Genomic DNA, 20635 nt, shown 5'->3' on the forward strand with positions numbered 1-20635 from the left:
GCACAGCACTGAAGGCCAAGTGTCTCATTCTGAATCCTGGCTCTGCCATTTGTACGCTGGGTGACCATGAGCAGGTCCCTAAATCCTTCTCTTTCTTCATATTTAAAAGGGGGGAAAGGGTATAGCTTTTTTCACAGGGTTGTAAACTATGTAAGAGATAATTGTGGTAATCACTTATTACAGTACTGGGTAGGAAAGTAGCACTCAATATACTATCAATAAAGCTAATAATGAAACCTGATAAGTGTGGAATAGAGTTTACTATTAAGAGTAAGAATTCCTTGGTGTTTGCAGCCTCTAGTTCTAACTTGAGGCATCACACTAAAAAATAATCTTAACTAATAATAGACAAACATGTAAATTGGCCATACTTCCGCTATGCCCACAGCCAATCAGGAGTATGCAAATTAACCTGACAAAGATGATGGGTTAATTTACATATGCAGGCATGGAGCAGCCTGGAGGGACAGGACCCCTGCTATGAGAGGGGAGAGGGAGCAGAGGAGGAGCTCCAGGAGTGGTGCTCCAGCCAGGAGCGAGGACTTACAGGCTCCCGGGCGGCCTGGAGTGAAGCCAGAGGAAGGAAGCCCTATTCTTGCATGAATATCGTGCAATGGGACTCTAGTTATTTATAAAAACACAAGAAACAAACTTTGAAAGAAACATTTGTGTTAAATGGGAAAGGAAAAGTATAACCATGGACATTTAATATTATTGTGCCTCTTAAATGCCCGGCATTAAACATGTTATCTGTTGAGCTTTCTTTTTAACTTCCATGATAAAACCATGAGGTAGGTATTATCTTGGCTCTACAGTGAAGGGAAGGTGCAAAGAGAGACTAAGTAACTTCTCCAAGGTTACAAAGTCTGTGAATGACGCAGCAAAACTTCCCACTCAGGTATGACAGGTGCCAATGCCCAAGCCCATTCGACTTCATGAGATAAATTTATCATCTCTAACAACTTCCTTTGTTGGAAATTCAGCCTATCATCCATTGGTAAAAACATCTATTTGTGCAGCTTGCTATCTGAGGACTGAATTCAGGGCATATTTGCGATTTGCACAATCTAGCCTAAAATCTGGTGCTGGGAGAGAAGTCCAGTCTGAGGAAAGATTTCTTTAAAGGTTAGAAAGGACTCCGCCCTCTCTGTAAAGGAATTACTAGTATGGGACTTACTCTTCTAGAAAAACGGAATTTTACCGCAGCCACAGGGGGCCTTTATGCTGTACTCTTGATTACACCAATTTTTATTTTTATTTTTTTTGGTCTGGTGCTAATCCCTTGGGTGGAGAATGCAATCCCCAAATTCCACACAGTTCCAATCCTTCAGTGGGATAAGTGTGTGATTTCTAGGAACTCAGTGCAGCAAAGCAACAAGCACCCTCTGTACCGGGAATTTGAATACTGGGAAATGTACACCAAATTAAAATAGAAGGACAGCAACTACTCACTTCCTTTTCATTGTTCTTGTTCCAATTAATTTGGTCAAGACAATTATTAACCACCTCTTGTCCCTAGAAAATGACCAGAATCTCCCTTTCCTGGTGTTTCAGTGAAGTATTTTTGCTTTATCACAGATGGGCCCACAGAGAGGATGAGTTTTCCTTTAAAAACGATGGTTCAAATGTTCACTGCTTCCTAAAAATTATGACTCTGCATTTTGCTGTTCCCACTCAGGCCCCACAATGTTTCCAGAGGCAGGGAGTAGAAAATGCTCTAGATGAACTTATGGAAAAAATTCCCAAGGGTACCTAATGTCTCTGTCCAATCCATGGTGCCACAGCCTTCGTGCTACCAACTCATTTTTAAGACATATCCAAATGTATCGGACAACTCCGAAGTGCAGCTCTGTTAGAGGAATCTGACTTTGATGTGATTTCAACTGAGTTCCCCAGCCTCAGCTTTCTTCATATCATCAGAGACCACCTTGCAGATACTTCTGCTTCTGCCCTGCTTTCTATTTTACCTCAATTTCTTCATCCAAGTTTCCCAAATTCTTCCTTCTCCAGTCTTCCCCGATTTAAGGAACACATGATCTACCTGATGGATCGATGTGGAGTTTGAGACAGGGAGATGACACCAAGATTTCTGACTTAAAAATCAGAAAGGATGGAACTGCATTTCCTAAAGGGAAAGGGAAGCTACAGAGGAGCAGCTGTGGGGAGGGAGTGGGGAAGAGTTTCTCCAGAGACATGTTAATCCTGAGATGTCAGCCGTCCAGGTGGAAGGGCTCCATTAACAGCTGGATGTATTAGGCCAGCGTTGAAAGGTCTGGCCTGAAGACATACATTTGGGAATGATTATGGTATAGGAAGTAGTTAAAGCCACAGGACAGAATGGAGTCCCTTAGGAAGTATATGTATAGAGAAGAAAACTACCTAAGGACTAACAGCAAGCAAGGGTCATTTTCCAACCAGATGTGGGATTGGGTCACACTCTTGCTTCCTGCATTTTTCTGCACAAATGTGTTATCAGAAACACACTCTCTGATCATCATTTTTACAATATTAATACTAACTTGCTACCATCCCAGTGTTACCTTTTTCATCCTCCAAGTTATTTTTCTCAACAGCATTATCTTAACCGATATATTACACATGTGCTTACTTGTGTTTTGTTCTGTCTCCCGCCTTATAAGTTGAATTCCATTAGAAAAGGGGGCTTTGTTTTGTTCACTCTTATCTCCCGGTATGCAGAACAGTGCCTGGAACATAAGCAAACAAAAACAAAAAAAATACTCAATAGTTGCTGAATAAATGAATGAAAAATGAGTGCATAACTATTCTTAAATCCCCCACTGTGAAACATATATAACAGAAACATTTCTGTGGATACCAGAATTTAGAGTTAGGTGCATTTGGTTTTGGGGGAAAGAACCACTAGATTTCTTTTGCAACTCTGCACTTTTTCATAACACCTGCATGATGCTTAGGGATATAGTTGAGGCAAAGAAGGCGTAAAATGCCTCTTAGGAGATTTATGTGGAGGTTGAAAAGGGAAATTTTCCTTTGCCTTGTTCAGGGAGTTGGAAGAGGAAAGACAAGAATCAAAAGAGGAGTTCTCAGCCTGACTGATTTTGAACCTTGGGCTCCTTTGTAACATTAGCAATATCATGTTTTTACCTCCACTCTCACTGGCTGCCGCAGTGATGTTCTCCCGGCTATGGAATAAAAGAGAAGAACAAGCGTTTTCTAAGCAACAGCAGTGCAGTAGTGACCACTGATGATTGGGGTCAAGATACTCAATGGCAAATGATCAGCAACACACAAGTGCAGAAAAATGGGAAAGTGAAGACTGTGGGAAGTTATGGTGACTCAGAAGTGGAACAAATGAACAATATCGTCATTCTTAAAAAAAAAAATACACTGAACTTGTAGTATTCAAGAGCCAGAAAGGTAATCGTTTGCTGTAACAAGCATCATTTGGGCCCCTTACTAGACTCTGAGGCTCTATCTTTTAAGAGGAATAGGGAAAATCTAGGATACACATTTATTTAAAAGCAACAAATTATCTAAAATGTATCCAGATGGTAATCATTTCTGACTCATCTCCATTGCTATCCACCCTGGTCCATGTCATTATCTTTCAACTAATTATTATTGCAGTAGCCTCATAATTGGTCTCCTTGCTTCTACCATTGACTCATACAGTAAGTCTCAACTGAGCAGCCAGAATTATAAATTACCGAGTTTCTCTTTTGCTCAAAACCATTTCTCATTTAGAGGAAAAGTCAAAATCTGTACAAAAACCTCACAAGGCCCTTCAGACTTGGCACGCCCCCCACAACTCCAGTAACAGCGGCATAGCCTTCTTCACTCTTGCTTTGCTCCAGCCATGCTGGAACTTCTCGAACAATGGGCTCATCCCTTCCTCAGGGCTTTGCATTTCTAGTTCCTTGTCTGGAATTCCCCTCTTATTGATATCCATGTGGCCCAACCCCTGACCTTCTTCAGGACTTGCTGAAACTTACTCCAGATTCCAACTACCTTTTACCATCTCGGTCACTGTTACTCTGGTCCAAGCCTTCACCAGCCCTTGCTTGGATATTCCTGCAAAGCCGATGTAATATTACAACCCCACCCACAGATCCAGCACTCCATTTTTCCTGCCCTGCCTCATTTTTCTCTAGAGCAATTAGTATCTTTGAACATATTACATTTTTTAAAAACTGATCTTTATTGTTTAAAGTACTGCAGATGTCCTCTTTCCCTCCACTGAGCCCCTCCTCCCTGCGTCCATCCCTTTACCAGGCTTTTGCCCCATTATTATAGACAAGTGCTTTGGTTGATCTTTTCTTGCCTTCACCCCTTCCCTCTAAGAATCCTGTCTGTTGCATCCTTCTGTGTCCCTGGATCTTCTTCCCCTCTCCCTCGCCCTCCCCCCCCCCCCCCCCCCCCCCCCAGTTTATTCTGTTCTTTAGATTCCACATAAAAGTGAGATCATATGGTACTTGTCTTTCTGTGACTGGCTTGTTTCACTTAGCATAATACTCTCCAGGTACTTTCATGCTGTCTCAAAGGGTTAGATATCCCTTTTCACAGCTGCATAGTATTCTATTGTGTAAATGCATCACAGTGTGTATTTTTGTTTGTCTGTTTTTTGTTTTATCCATTCATCTACTGATGGGCACTCGGGCTTTTTCCAGATCTTAGCTATTATAAATAACACTGCTATGAATACAGGGGTGCATATATTCTTTCGGATTGGTGTTTTACAATAGGATTCTTAAGATATATTCCTAGAAGTGGGTCAAATGGCAGTTCTATTTTTAATTTTTTTGAGGCAACTCCACACTGTTTACAATAGTGGCTGTACCAATCTGCATTTCCACCAAGAGTTGTAAGGTTCCTTTCTTTCCACATCCTTACTGGCACTTGTCATTTGTTGACTTAAGTGATAATAGCCAATCTGGAAGGTGTGAGGTGATACCTCATTGTTGTTTTAATTTGCATCTCTCTGATGAATAGTGACATTGAGCATTTTTTCAGATGTCTCTTGGCCATTTCTATGAGCACTTTGGAGAAATGTCTAGGTACACTGACCATCTTTTTATTGGTTTGCTTATCTTCCTTTTGTTGTCTGAGTACTTTATATCTTTTGGAAATGAACCCCTTATCAGATGTATCATTTGCAAATACATTCTCCCATACAGTGGGTTCCCTTTTCATTTTGCTGATTTCTTTTGCTGTGCATAAGCTTTTTCTTTTTATGTAGTCCCGTTTTTTACTTTTTTCATAGTTAGTCTTGCCATAGGCATTTATCAGTAAAAATTTTGCTATGTGAGATGTCTGATATTTTGCTGGCTACATTTTCTTCAAGGATTTTTATAGTTTCATGATTTACATTTAGACTTTTATCAATTTTGAGTTTATTCTCATGTATAACATTAGTGGTTTAATTTCATTTTTTTAAACATGTATTTTCCAATTAACCCAACATTTATTGAAGAAACTACCTTTATGCTCTTACCTCTAATGTAAAATATTAATTATGAAGATAATGGCTTGGGTCAATTTTTGGGTTCTCTGTTCTGTTTCATTGATCTACATGCCTGTTCTTATGCCAGTACCAGGCTGTTCTGATTATGATGGCTTTGGAGTATAACTTGATATCTGGTATTGTGATCCCTCCAACTTTGTTTTTCTGTCTCAAGATTGCTGCAGCTATGTGGGGTACTTTTTTGGTTTCATATAAACTTTTGGAGTGTTTGTTCTAGATCTGCGAAATATGCTATTAATATATTAATGGGATTGTTTTAGGTAGTATGAACATTTTAATGATATAACAACAAATATTTTCAATGAAATTTTTAGTCAGAATCTTTATCATTATTTTTTTAAAATATGCTGGGTATTCTGGAAAATTTATATCATTTGGACAAACTTTGCCTTTGCTACAACATCGAGTAAATTTTCCATCATATGGTTTTTCATCAGAGAAATTTAGGGAAAGGCAAAATTGACATGCCAGTCATTCCACCACAACTGTGTTTGATAATTGCATCCTCATTTACCTCTTTTTCGCTATGAACTATAATGTAAATATCTGTGTTTTCCAATGGTTTTAGGCTCTATAGCAGCAGTTCTCCACCTGTGGGTTGTAACCCACAGGTGGAGAACTGCTAGCAGGGTCACCTAAGACCATCGGAAAACACAGATATTTACATTATGATTCATAACAGTAGCAAAATTACACTTATGAAGTAGCAACGAAAATAATTTTATGGTCGGGGGACACCACAACATGAGGAACAGTATTAAAGGGTGGCAGCATTAGAAAGGTTGAGAACCACTGGCCTAGAGGCTTCAGCTCCTAGCAGTGTGGTCATGGGCATCCACCTGTGGCCTAGGAGCACTGGGGCAGGGTCACTCCCCACAGCCTCCTCCTGTAGAGGACCTTGCAACTCCATCCTAATAGATATTTTAATTAGTATGCATAATACAGGTAACATTTCCGTGTAGAAACACAATCTATACAGAAATGTCACATAAATTGAGATAAGCAAAGGACACGTGTACGTCTAAGTGATGAATCGAGAGCATGGGAGTATATGGGCAGACTGACATACCAAGTATAGAATGCTACAAATTCCTATATAAAAATAGGCTTCAAACCGCTGCATGAGAGATTCAGGGTATACAGGAAGAACCTGATAAATGACTGAATAGAAGATTCTAAAACAAAACCTGTGGATTGGTCATGCTATAGTGATATGATAAAATAGGACAGTGAATTATGTTTTGAGGGTGAGAATTGCTCTCTGAAGGCATACTGCTAGGGAAGCAAGCTTCCTGCCCTCCAACAGAGTCTCTGCACAGAGTGTCAGTTTTAAATTACTTACTGAAATGGCAAAAAGTGACATGTGTTTCCAAAGGGAGAACACATGGGCTGATATTAAACTAGGAAATGCCAATTGGAAAACCAGTTGACAGAATCTGGGCTGAGCCAGTCTCTTGAAATGTATTAGAACAACTTGGAGGAAACAAAATGTGTGTAGGTAGAACGGAGATTCTCAATACTGGTTGCACGTTCGAATCAGCTGAAAATGCTTGGGTCCAGTTAAGTCAGACTGCCTGGGGTGAGGTTTGTTTTTAAAAGATTCCCAAGTAATTCCAACATGCAGGTGGGATTGACACATTTCCTTAGAAACATCTTATTTCCTCTTATTGTTATAAAAAACACATCAGATGAGGTCTTGAAGAAGAGTTTTATCTGGACCTCCCAATGTAGGGTTCACAAACTTAAAATGATTTTAGTATTGTACTTGATGGACTTATAGTTACAAAGTATAAGGAATAGGCTAATCATATCTTTAGTTAATATGTACCTCAGACCCCACCTCTCGTCTCCCCAGATCCACAGGCTCCCCCATGGGAAGAACACGCTACTAGGATAACATCTGAAAGGGTCTTAGACCATAACTCCAGTGTTCTATTTTGGAAGCCTGTGGCTGTGTACTTTCATATGCAGTCCAAGATCAACACTTTCCCTACCTGCTCTGTTCACTTCTTCACTCCCCTGCGTTATTTATATACTCATCGGTCTCCCCGCCCCGACCCTGAACTCTGCAGGGGCAGAGGCTGCCCTGCTCCTTCGAGCACTCCCAGCCTCTGGCCTAGCTGTCTGAATAGTAATGGTTTTATGTGACAAGGAGCTCCATAGGTATAGCAACGACTTACCCCTCCAGAATTTTCTGAATGTAGAAAATGCTCTGAACATTACAAGAGTAGTTCTGGAGGGGGTCCATTTTTATTTTTATAGGTGCTTTTCTGTAGTATAGCAATATTAATCTCACCTAGCAAAGATCTCCTTACAGATAAAGGGAAACCTCATCTCCATCACAAAGGGAGCTAAGGTTTACTCTCTACTTAGATGGTGTCAGTCACTTCACATGTATCCTATTATTTAACTTCTAAGCACCGACACCTAGGTTCTAGGCACTATTAACTTACTCTTACAAAAGAAATGGAAGCTTCAGAAGGTTAAATCTCCCACCTGGGGTTACACAGTGGCAAGCAGGTAATCTGTTTTAGAGCCAATTATTAGAAATCACTAAACCTAACATTTCATGGACAATAGTAAGAACAAAATTGAAAACTGAATTCTTGATTTAATTTAGGAATTAATGGGAAAGAGTATTTTTCCTTTACAGAGGATTTTTTAGGAATTGAGAGTGATATTATTCAAAATTTCCTATTAACTAATAATATCAAAGATGCTTTCTTTTAAATTTATATTATACTGAGAGTGTAATTACATTAGAGTTGTTTCCTTTTAAGTTTCTATACCGCCTCTTAACTGAAAGGGTCTTAGACCATAATTCCAGTGTTCTATTTTGGAAGCCTGCGGCTGTGTATTTTCATATGCAGTCTAAGATCAACACTTTCCCTACCTGCTCTGTTCACTTGGGTTTAAATATATTAGCTCTTCTCTTTGTCAATAACTTTAAAGAATTTAAAGGGGGAAAATCTCCTTCATCCAAGAGCTAAGTGAGAGTACAGAAACTCCATTTTCTTATTGGAAAAGTGCCCATTTTCAGCATACTATACATTCAAATTTTTAATTTATATTTTATAGTTTTTTACTTTATGATACATAGGTTCAACTTTTTATATCAAATAGTTTTAATTTTAGAAAAGTAATAAGGATTTCTGGTTCACAGGTGATTCCAATATAAAAACAGTGATGGTACTTTGGTATAATCTTTCTAAAAATGAGGACATAGCTGTCTATTTTTAAAATACTGTGTTTAAAATACTGCAGGCTTTTCCACTTCCATTAAATAAATGCCTTAGTTGGAGTACGAGATGTTAAGAGATGTGGAATGACTATTTTAAAATGTTATGGAGGTTAAATATTTTCTAACTCATTTTCAGATTGTATTCTAAAACAGGTTTCATTCCAGGTTTCCAAGCAAACACACCCAAATAAATTAATTAATATATCAGAGCCTTAGACTGGTTTCAAGTACTATACTTACACTGCTTATGATGTCACACAAGTAATTTTTATTCATTTTGAATATGTCAACAGGAAGAGGTCTGGCAGAAACATAAAAATTCTAAGCAAACTAATTCTGAGACTCAAGCAATTCCATCACCAGAAGCGTTAGTTAAACCAAACAGTAGCGCGGCCAAAGAACACCAAGGAACACCACTGTTTTCAAGATCTGCGGTTTCCTCTTATAAGGGACCTATTCTGCTCTGATTTGGACTTGGCACAAGGGGGCTTTTTGAAAGCATGGGGTATTTCAATTTAAAGACGCATCTCATTACAGCTGAGTAAATGTAGCGATGCTCTTGGTCACACACTTACATCCCCGGATCCTCTATAAATGCGTCTGCCGCTCAACATTAGCAACGCTCTTTACTGCCTCCCCTAAAACATTTTTGTCATTGTGTATAAAATTCTCAAAATGTGATATGGTCCTAGTGCATAGCTCCAGTTTGCGTCTGAAACAGTTTTCACTTCTGTTGAAGAACAGGTCCCCTGAACATTCTGCAGAAACAGATAATATCATCTTACTAAGCACCTTTCTGCTAAACCACAATGTCCACTGCTTACTGAGGCCACTATCACACATAACGACGGGATATGCTCCTACTTAGAGCATGGACATAATATTAATTGCTTAAAATTTTTTTTAAAGCCTTGGCCAGTTTGGCTCAGTGGATGGAGCGTTGAACTACAGACTGAAGGGTCCCGGGTTCGATTGTGGCTAAGGGCACATGCCTGGATTGTGGGCTCAATCCCCAGTGAGGGGTGTGCAGGAGGCAGCTGATCAATGATTCTCCCTCATCATTGATGTTTCTATCTCTCTCTCTCCCTTTCCCCTAATCTCTGAAATCAATAAAAATATATTTAATTTTTTTAAAGAATCCTCACCTAAGGATATGCATGTTGATTCTTTTAGAGAGGGAAAGGATGGATGGAGGGAGAGAGAGGGAGGGAGGTAGAAAGAGAGAGAAAGATCAATATGAGAGAGACATCAACTGGTTGCTTTCCATACATGCCCCAACCAGAGATCAAACCCTTACAGGGAATCGAACTGGCAATCTTTCAGTATATGGAATAACACTCCAATCAACTGAGCCACACTAGTCAGGGCTCATTGCATTTTATTACAAACTTCAAAAGTAATTTGTGCAAATTACCTTCTTTATGAAGTAATTACAGTTGTTTTGTACATCTGGAGTGATATGAAGTCCTTAGTCTAAAACACTATATGCCAAGTAAAATAAAAATACTCCTGTTATTACCTTATACCAATATGTATATATTACCTCATTGAACATCTAAACTCTTAAGTGTAGTCATAAGCAGCAACAGTAATCTAAAAAATAAAACTAGCACTAGCCAGTTTGCTCAGTGGATAGAGCATCGGCCTTGTGGACTAATGAGTCCTCCTAGGTTTGATTCCAGTCAAGGGCTCGTACCTCGGTTGTCGGCTCCTCCCTGGCCTGGGTCCTGTTTGGAATGTGTGCAGGAGGCAACCAATCAATGTATTTCTCTTTCTTTCCCTCTCTCTTCCACTCTCTCTAAAACATCAATGGAAAAATATCCTCAGGTGAGGATTAAATGTTTTTTTTTAAAAAAAAGTAAAAGTCATTTCTGCTCAGCATTTTGTTCAACATAAAGTGGTGGTTATAGTGCAAATTTTACAGCTGGAAAGACCTAGGTTTGAAATCCAGCTCTGTGCCAACCTCTTTGAATGATACACACTTAGAAAAGTGCCTGGCAATATATGACAATTGTCAAGTTCATTATGTATTTAAGAAAATATGAGCGAGGCTTCCCTTCTAGGAAGCTTCTGCATTCTGAAAAAAAAACACCATTTATTGTATGTTCTCTATATCTACTATTCTTGGAAAATGCCTAAAAGTACTCCCACATAAAGCTGTTTGGGGTCTTCAATAATTTCTGAAGACCCTGCCCTGGCCAGATAGCTCAGCTGGTTAGAATATTACCCCAATACACCAAGGTAGTGGGTTCAATCCCCAGTGAGCACACAGACCAGAAGTAACCAATGAATGCATAAATAAGTGGAACAACAAATTGATATTTTTCCTTTCTCTCTCTCTCAAATCAATAACTAGAAATTAAATAAAATAAAAAAGATTGCAAAAGTCCTGAAGCCTAAAATTTGGCCAATGGCTTCTCTACACTGCAGACAGAGTGATCCTTTGAAAACTCAAGTTAGATTATGAATCTCCCTTATTCAGAACCCTCTAACGGCTCCTCCTCTCTCAGAATAGAGGTGGACAAAACTCTTAATGAGCCTACAACACTGTCTAAATAATTCCTCCTCCTCCCCTAGGAACCTCCCCCCACACTGGCCTTCTTGCTGTTCCTCCACCACGCCAGGAGCATGCCTTTTTATTTGCTGTTCCCTCTGCCTGGCTCTCTTTTTCCTCAGATATAAATGGCTCCCTCTCCTTCTCCAGGTCTTTGCCTTATGAGCCATAGTTTTGTTTCCCTCTGCAGATAGTTAAATACGTGCACATATTTTTTCTGTTCTCCTCCTTATCTGTGTCACCTGTCTGTTTACCCTAACCCCTCTGTCACAGAGTCAGTCCCAGGGACCGCGGTTGGATTCTAATCTCAGAGGACAGCCCCTCTGGTGTGCACGGCATCCGGTTTGGTTTTGAGGGTTATCTGGCGAAACCTTTAGGTAAGATCAAACTTCATCCATGGCAGAGAGTAGGAACTCAATTGTAGCTTTAAAATCTGCCTGAGACCCAGCCTCTAGAAAAATTTGTAGAAAGGCTGATGGCTTGATGACAGAAAATTCTTCTTTTTAAATCCTTAGGCTATAGGTGAAACTTTTATCTCTTTCAGAAGAGATGTACAACCATTCTCCACATTCAGTTGGAGATCCCTTCATACCCCTGAAAGTAATTATGAAATCTCTCCTTGTCATCATCTGAACTGGAACATGCCAATGTGCTTTTCATTTGTCCCACACAGATTCAACTTTTCAGTGCTCTGATTCTCTTGGTGGTGGTCTTCTCTCTCTCCCCCAAGGTTTTCATCTCCCCGTTAGCTATGTAGCCTTAAAGTGTAAGAGTTAGTGTGGCATCAACAGATCCCTAGAGTCTGCTTTTCTGTTCTCACAATCCAGTGTACGCTTTTAAAATATACTAACAGGCTGCCTTACAAAAGAAAAACTGTCTCATATCTGTTTGTATAACTTTCAACTTCCTCCGAGAAAGAAATCAGTGTTCCTGATATAATCCTTAAATAATTGATTCTCATGAACCTTAATGACATTAACTGGGAAATTGGTTACCGCCCACACAGTTGACCAGCTGTCAAACAACCAAATGTTATTTTCTTTTGATGTCAAATCTAACATCTTTCTAACCAGTTTCTTTTCCTATGAAATGTTCTTACCAAGAGCAAATCGTTGAATTAGTCCACTAGAGAGTGTTTGCCTTACAGGAAATTTGTTATAAAACTTGGATACAGCACTGCTGTCAATGTTGTTTTATAATGCAGGATCAGTGAGCTTGTTCTATACAGGGAGAGAGAGTAAATATTTAGGCCTTACAGGTCACATCTGGTCTATGTGGCATAGTCTTTTACAAATATCTCAAACCCTTCAAAAAATGTGAAAGCCAATTTCAGCAAGTGGGCTCTACAAAAACAGGCTGCAGACCCAAACTACCTGGACCACATTTGGTCAATTGTAGTGTTTCTTGGAGGTCCAGTGGGGCTCACTCATCTCAAAAGGAACCGAGCTGTTCGGAGCCTCTGGGTCATGGAAGTTCAAGGCAGTTAGCTACTGAGATCCTTTGTGTATCTCTTCTAATCATGAATACTTTGTGATCTACGGTTATTTGAGTGTCAAAGTCTAATGGCCACCTGACAGGACTCTTGTTCTGTGAGGCTTACGATAACGATGACTTACCATCTAAGTTGAGAGCTTGGAGAGCAGTCTGGGCCCTAAAATTGAATAAACTTGGGGTTGGAGTTAAAACAGAACTCCTTTCCAGGAGGAGATTAAAGAGGTATTTTGATAATTGTGTGACATAAGGGATGCTCAGAAAGGAAAGTCAAGCACAGAACCCAAAGTTTCTGTCCCGTGTCTTATGTTTGAGAACTTCCATGGCCAGTGTTTTGTATTTGACACATTCCATGCGAAACGTTTGCTATATTACTGAGAAACAACCAAAGCCCTTAAAAGGAAAGTCAGGAATGAGAAAGTATGCATTGTTAAGAAAAAAAGGATCTAAATCTTGGAAATGAGGCCAAGGGAGGGCAGACTATTCTTTCATTGTAATACTGAAAAACTGTTTAGGGAAATATAACTTTCATTGACTTGTTAATTACTACTGGTTAAAGTTCAGACTTGTAGATTTTTGTCCAGTGTGTAAGAAAACCCAAAACATTATTTTTTTTTTCATTGTCCTGAAGGACATTGCTTAGTTTTGTATCTAAGCTCCCAATGTTATTCTAAGTCTCCCCCCCCGCCCCCAAATAATTCCTGGATGCTCTTTGAATCCACTCTGCCATTCTGCCAGCTCCTTCATCAAGGAGTTGAGTAAGTCTTTGACATGTTTATTTTGTATTTAAGAGTCATGCTTAACTTTCTGAAAATTATCCTTTTATAACGTTCACTAAAGTCTCTTTATTTTGTGCTTGCTTGCATTGAGTTTGTGTATATATTTGTATTTACATTACCCCAACAGTTAAAATAGCGTGTAGAAATTGGTTCAGAGGTTTTCTATTTACCTGTGTCTGACAGCGGTTATTTTTAGTGTTGTGCTTTTGTGGTGAGTGAGTTCTTGGGGCACCTATTAGACCTTCAGCTTCCTAGTGGCTTAGACACCTTTAATAACAAAGACTAAGTGGTCACAGGAATTTGTCCCTTGTGTGCTAGGAAAACACCTCCTTAAACAAATAGGCCTGGGTGTGAAAAGAAAAAGAGTTAAGAGAAATTTCTGCCAGGACTTGGCCTGACAGTGAATGAAAAGAGTAGTTCTAAGTAGACCAAAAACACATAGAGATCTACCATTTATCAAGATAATCCCTCCATCACCATCCCAAACAACAGAATAGTGTAAGAATGTTAATCAATTAAAAGTGTTTTACTTTTAAAGTTGCCTTTGCCTCTTTCCAGAGAGAAATTAATAAGACTCTAAATCCTCAAATAAATGGAGGTCACATATTCCAGGCAGAAGCTAATAAACACAAATATCTAGAATAAAAGAATATGAAAAAGTTATTGCCCCAGTGCTCATAACAAAAAGAGGGGGGAAATTTCACAAGAGCGGAATTTAAACTTAATGGGTGGTAGTCAGATCATTAAGGATAAGGAACCAAAAAATTTCTACCTGATCAGCCTTCATCTGCCCTTTCTAGAGTTCTTAACCAGAACTTTTAATCTAAAGTAATTTAATAGTGCTTTGATAGTACTTTGCAAACTACGGTTGAATTATATAAATCAATGTTCAATTGATATTTCTGATAATGAGGAATACTTAGACAAATTAAACTATTTTGTTCAATGTCTTAGCCTTGACTTTATTCTAGTTGTGGAGATGATATAAAAATTATACCTCATTTACATAAAAATGATAAAATCATAGATGCCATATGATCCAGCAATTTCACTTCTATACATACTTACCCAAAATAAATGAAAAAAATATATATCCACACAAAAATTTGTATCTGAATATTATTAGGGGCACTATTCCTCATAGCCCCAAAGTGGAAACAACCTAAATATCCACCAATTGATGAATGGATACAGAAAACATGTTATATCTACATAATGGAATTATTATCTAGCAGTGAAAAGGAATAGCATATTGACACATGGTATAACTTGATACATGGATGAACACTGAATATGTGTTAAGTAAAAGCAGCAAGTTACAAAAGTCACATATAATACCATTATGTGAAATGTCCAGAATAGACCATCTGTAGATTCAGAATATAGATTAGGGGCTGTCCAAAGTTTGAGCAAACTGGGAGATATGGTGAAGAGTGACAGCTAAGGGTACAGCCTTCTTTTTAAGGTGATAAAAATGTTTCAAAATTGGATTATGGTAATGATTATACAATTCTGTAATTACACTAAAAAGCATTTAATTGTATAATTTAAATAAATCAGTGTTATAGTATGTAAATTATATCTCAATAAAGCTGTTCATGCAAGACTAATCTGTTCTTTAATAGAATGTTATTTAATGGGAAGATACTAAATTCCTTATATTTGTCTAAGTCAGTACATTACTTTACACTAAAAATTTAAGTCTATAAGAGTTATAACTAGCCTGTTTCGTTAATGGTTATAAATTTTAGGCATTGCTGCAGTAATGTGAAACCATAAATGTCATAGCTATCTGATAAGTTTTTAATATGAACTGTAATACATTATTTTTAAGTGGTAATGTGCATTGTAATTCAAAATAATTAATTTTAAGACCTGGGACTAACATTAAAACTAAACAATTATAAGTAATCTTTGTCTAAATATGACCAAGTGATAGTTTAAAGCTATGTATCATATCTCTATACATAATTTTTTCTTTTTACTACTCAAATAATAAGACTAATTATTGTCACATCTGGGACAATATTAAAATTAAGTAATTATGAATAATCTTTGGCAAAATAATATCATGAGTTAAAGCTATGTATCATTTCTTTATAGATAAGTATATTCTTCAAATATTAAGACTATAATCATTATTTTATAACATACTTTATAAAATTAATGTTATCTTAAAAACTAAACTTTAACACTATTGTCACCCACCATTTTTAGCTTATGTGATTTATATAAAAAGTAACACATGCTGAGATAAAATTAAAACTTAAAGAGCTTATTAGAATAGATAACTTGGTCACTCAAAAATAATAGTTATTTCTGAGATGACCTTTTCTCAATATGAGGCTATAAAATTATTTTCCAGATGACACCCAGATATTCTACCCAGATGACAAAAGTTATTTTTCCTCAATCCAAATGTGTTCTTTCAGAAGGGACAATGAGCGTATTTCTTTTTGTGCTATTTTTTTGATATTTCAAATTTATATATAGCTGAAAGCAAAAAAACAAACAAACAAAAAAAACAGAATGAGATTCTTGGTCACTAGAAAAATTAAATTCTGATATTTCATCTGATTTATCTGTTACTAGTTACTATTTCAGCCACCAGTATGACCTTTCCTTATTACTGGGCATCTACATTGCTATGCAACAATATTTTAAATATTTTAAAATGTTGCTTTCTGTTCCAGATTTGGAGCATTAACAAAAGGAGCAGTTGTTTTTAAAAAATACATTTTATTGATTTTTTTACAGAGAGGAAGAGAGAGGGATAGAGAGCTGGAAACATCGATCAGAGAGAAACATTGATCAGCTGTCTCCTGCACACCTCCTACTGGTTATGTGCCTGCAACCACAAGGTACATGCCCTTGACTGGAATCGAACCTGGAACCTTTCAGTCCACAGACCGATGCTCTATCCACTGAGCCAAACCAGTTTCAGCAGGAGCAGTTTTTTTTAATATTAAAAACATGTTTAATACATACTAAATAGCCTCTAGGTAGCATCATATGTCTGCTCCCCTTACTATAAGCCAGGATGTGGCACTATCAAGTAAAAGGAATAAAGGAAATAATTAGTTTTAATTGACTTGCTCCTAGTAATTCCTTAAGTAGATCAACAGTAGGCTGTTCTGTTTATTGCAATCCATTTATGGGGAAAGATGTCAAGTTAAAAAACAGGTAAAATGTTAGTTATGTGATTATAGTATTAGATACTATAATCCAAGAGAAGTAAAATCATCTTTGCATTTGTGTACCAGGGCAGACTGAAATAGACTTACTTCTAAGATTTTGCTCGTAAATTTTAAGTAGCTGCATGCCAGTCAAAGATGATGGTGACACCTATTTTTAGTGGTGGTTTTGTAGATTCCTTAGGATGTGTGGGGTGTGTCGTTGTGTTGGCTCCAACTCCCAGTGACTCAATCAATGAATGATGTCCACACAGCCCTGCACAGCTCCTGTAGACAAATGCTTATAGCTTCTTTAATGGGAGTCAATCCATCTCCTATTTGGTTTTCCTCTTTGCTTGTTGCCTTCTATTTTTCCCAGCATTATTGCTTTTTCTAAAGAACACTGCCTTCTCATAATGTGCCCTAAGTAGCACAGCTTCAGTTTTGTCATGTTTGCCTCCAGAGAAGTTTCAGGCTTAATTTACTCTATGACGCACTTGTTTATTTTCCTGGTGGTCAATGGTTGAGGTCTCTTTCACCAGCATATTTCAAATGAATCAGTTCATTTTTCCTGTCAGCCTTCTCCACTGTCCTTAGGATGAGGAGTCCTAATTTCTAATCACAAGTTTGTAAAAAGAGATTTTTTTTTTTTTTTACTTCTTCCTTTCCAACATTTATGACTTTATCATTATTACTAGAGGCCGGCTGCATGAAATTCCTACACAGGTAGGGTCCCTAGGCTGGGCTGGCAATCAGGGCCAATCTGTGGGGTGACCTGCAGGTTGATCAGGGCCTCCACTAGCACCTGCCATGGCTTGCCTGGCAGCATCACAGCTGATTGGGGCCTGAGGGCTGGGACAACTCCTATGTTGAACATCTGCTCCCTGGTGGTAGCAACCAGTCATCCTGTAAGTCGTTCCATCATTTAGTCAATTTGCATATTAGGGTTTTATATAGATTTTTTTTCATCCTTACTGTACTGGCTAGCCTCATGTATAAGACTTGTCCATGGAAACCAGCTAAAGAGCCACCTAGTTAGCTGAAACAGTCGAGTTTAACTGTTGACCTTGAACCCACATTTTTATCTAGTCTGACAATACCTAACTATCCATTACTCTAATAAAATGCTCATAGTAAGAAAGAATTTTTAAACTGACCTATGAGAAACTTTTCTCTTTTATGTAAGGCTGGAATAAAACTTTAACATATGCTCTCCCAAAGTTTTTTCTAACAGTCAATTCAGTCTACTAGTTTTTACCATCATCTCCTTAGGAATTTTATTTTTGCCTTCATGGCATATAGTTAGCCTTTCTCTATCTTGTGTTTCATTTATTTATTCATTAAATAAATATTCACTGAGTCTTTCTTACATACTAGGTATTAATATAAATATTAGTGGTATGGAAATGAATATAACACCACAAACAAAAATCTAATATATTTGTATGGTTGGTTTACTCATTTTTCTTTAAATTATAACCCTCTACTTTCCTTAAATGAATTTCACTGCTTAGTTTTTACTTTCCTATAATTAATTTCATTTCATTTTTCCAAGCTCATTTCTAATCCTTGCTTCAACACCATGCTGCTCTCTCCACTACAGAGCCAGGATAGAAATACAAAATACATATTTTCTATTCTGCCACCAGATCCTTAGATAAAATGCTGAAAACTCAACTGAGATCCAAACTCTATACACACCTCGAGTTGCTAGCTCCTCAACTTTAACTACTTTCTGGTTATAGGGATCCATATAATTGTGCATTAACTAGAAAGTTGTGTGTGTAGGACAGTATTCCCTAACTTTGCTGGTAAGAACATTAAGGATAATGACCTTGCTAATGTCAGGGGAGATAATACAAATTAGCTTAACAGTGTTTTCCTAATGAAACTAACTACATATATATATATATATATATATATATATATATATATATATAGTATATATACAAGATGTTATTAGCTAAATAACGTTCTATAGCATTTTTCCACAAATGGGATTTATAGGTTATGTCTTTCCCATTTTTTCAAAAAGATATTTGAACCCGTTTCTAATTTTCATACATCTCTAAAGTATTTGAAAGAGACTAGATAGTAATTTTTATTGATTTTACAAGTTCTTTGTGTACATAAGGAGAGCTCAAAGGACCCATGAGTTTTCATATATTTAGCTTACTTAGTGACTTTTCCATAGGGTTTATTTTGATGTTCTGACTTCATCTTTCATATAATACTTGTTCCTCATTTCCAATCACATGTAGAAATATTTTTTGTTAGTCCTCACCCGAAGATATTTTTTCCACTAATTTTTTGAGAGAGTTGAGGAAAAGGAGAGGGAGGGAGGGAGGGAGGGAGGGAGGGAGGGAGGGAGGGAGGGAGGGAGGAAGAGAGAGAAAGAGAGAGAGATCAATATGAAAGAGACATATTGATTGATTGCCTCCTGCATTCATGCCCCGACCAGGTCTGGGAAGCAAGCCTGAAGCCCAGGTGTTTGTCCTTGACTAGAAATCAAACTCACAACACTTCTGGCAGGGCCAGCACTCTAACCACTGAGGACACTGGCCAGGGCTAGAAATATTTTTGTGTACATATTTCATGACTCTGTTGAGAAGGATAACTTCTAAATTACACTATCAAATTTCATTACCAGAATTAAAAACAATAGGAATGGAAAAGGATACAATCCAAGATGGTATGTTAGAAACATTACTGTAAAATATATCATTAATACTTAATCCAGGACTATTTCTTGAGTAGCAGTGTCCCAGGCACCATGAAGGTGCTGTGGATACAGACGTAAATAAACAGATATGGCCTATATGGCCTCTGCCCTCATGGATGTTCACTGAAGCTCTAAAAATCATACAGACAAAAGTGCTGAAAAACAAAGATACTTCTGAAGTTTGGGGGTAAAGGAAAGGGAAAAAGTCAATTTGGTTAAAATAAGACCTGGAGCACATGTGTCAAACACAAGGCCCGAGGGCCAAATCCGTCCCGCCAGGCCTTGCAATGTGGCCCGCACCGCGCTGTCATCACTGCACTCTGCTGCGTTTCCATCACAATGACAGTTTATGACTGTTCAGTAAACCATTCGGCCCGCGATTTAGGCTGGATTTTAGATTTTGGCCCCTTCTCTGATTGAGTTCGACACCCCTAACCTGGAGGATAAGAAGATGACTTGTTTTGGGTTAAGGGCAGAAGCAAGAGCCAATAGGTTCCACATGCTGAGAGAAGCCAGTATAGTATAAAGAAACCAAGCTCCCCTAACCCTACAGCACCCAGATTAGACATCTCCCCAGGGAACGGAAGCATGAACTGAAAATGAGAAAGTTAAGAATGACTTCTCTAAATAACTACTTGTTGCAAGCTGAAATCCCTTTGATAGGAGACATAGTGTTTCACGTTTATAAATAAGTAGCTTAAAATACAAATGCTCTAATAAGGACAAACTCATTTATATTTATATAATTGACCAGTCACATGAATGGCTAATATCAGAGTCTTCCCAGCATAACAAAAGTAAATAAAGGATGTTGAGCATTTAAAGTTTGGGAAAGGCTTTCCCATCCTGGAAAAATAAGAATGTGGGTAGACGAGGCTTGGGAAGATAACTTTGTGAATTTAATAATTTTGCCAAAGTGCAATCCAGACAACAAAAAGCCTTATATTTTTCTTTTACATAGGTATTTCAGTTTAAAAGTCAATAAATAGTGCATGGTTTTTTATAAGGCAAAGAAAAAGCAACCTAATTCCAGAGAATTTGTTCATTAATGTATTAAATGCATTCATACAAATATATGTGCGTGCATGTGTGTGTGTGTGTATTCTATTCTTCATGTATTTTAGTTCCATATGGCTCTTGCGTGAGTTTCTAACATAATACAGAATCATGCCACA

General features: G+C 37.8%; 1 protein-coding gene across 2 annotated transcripts in view; it reads right to left on the minus strand.

Moving 5' to 3' along the window:
• Nucleotides 1–20635, minus strand: part of LRRC8C (leucine rich repeat containing 8 VRAC subunit C) — a 131102-nt gene that overhangs the window by 51449 nt on the left and 59018 nt on the right. Inside the window, exon 2 of one of the 2 annotated variants that reach the window (XM_045584363.1) lies at nt 2609–2705. The exons of the other annotated variant lie outside the window; for it this stretch is intronic. The gene's annotated coding sequence lies outside the window, so the exon portion shown is untranslated. The remainder of the gene's footprint in view (nt 1–2608; nt 2706–20635) is intronic. 2 annotated transcript variants of the gene reach the window in all.

Source organism: Pipistrellus kuhlii, unplaced genomic scaffold (assembly GCF_014108245.1).
Source record: "Pipistrellus kuhlii isolate mPipKuh1 unplaced genomic scaffold, mPipKuh1.p scaffold_m20_p_2, whole genome shotgun sequence".
NCBI lineage: Eukaryota > Metazoa > Chordata > Mammalia > Chiroptera > Vespertilionidae > Pipistrellus > Pipistrellus kuhlii.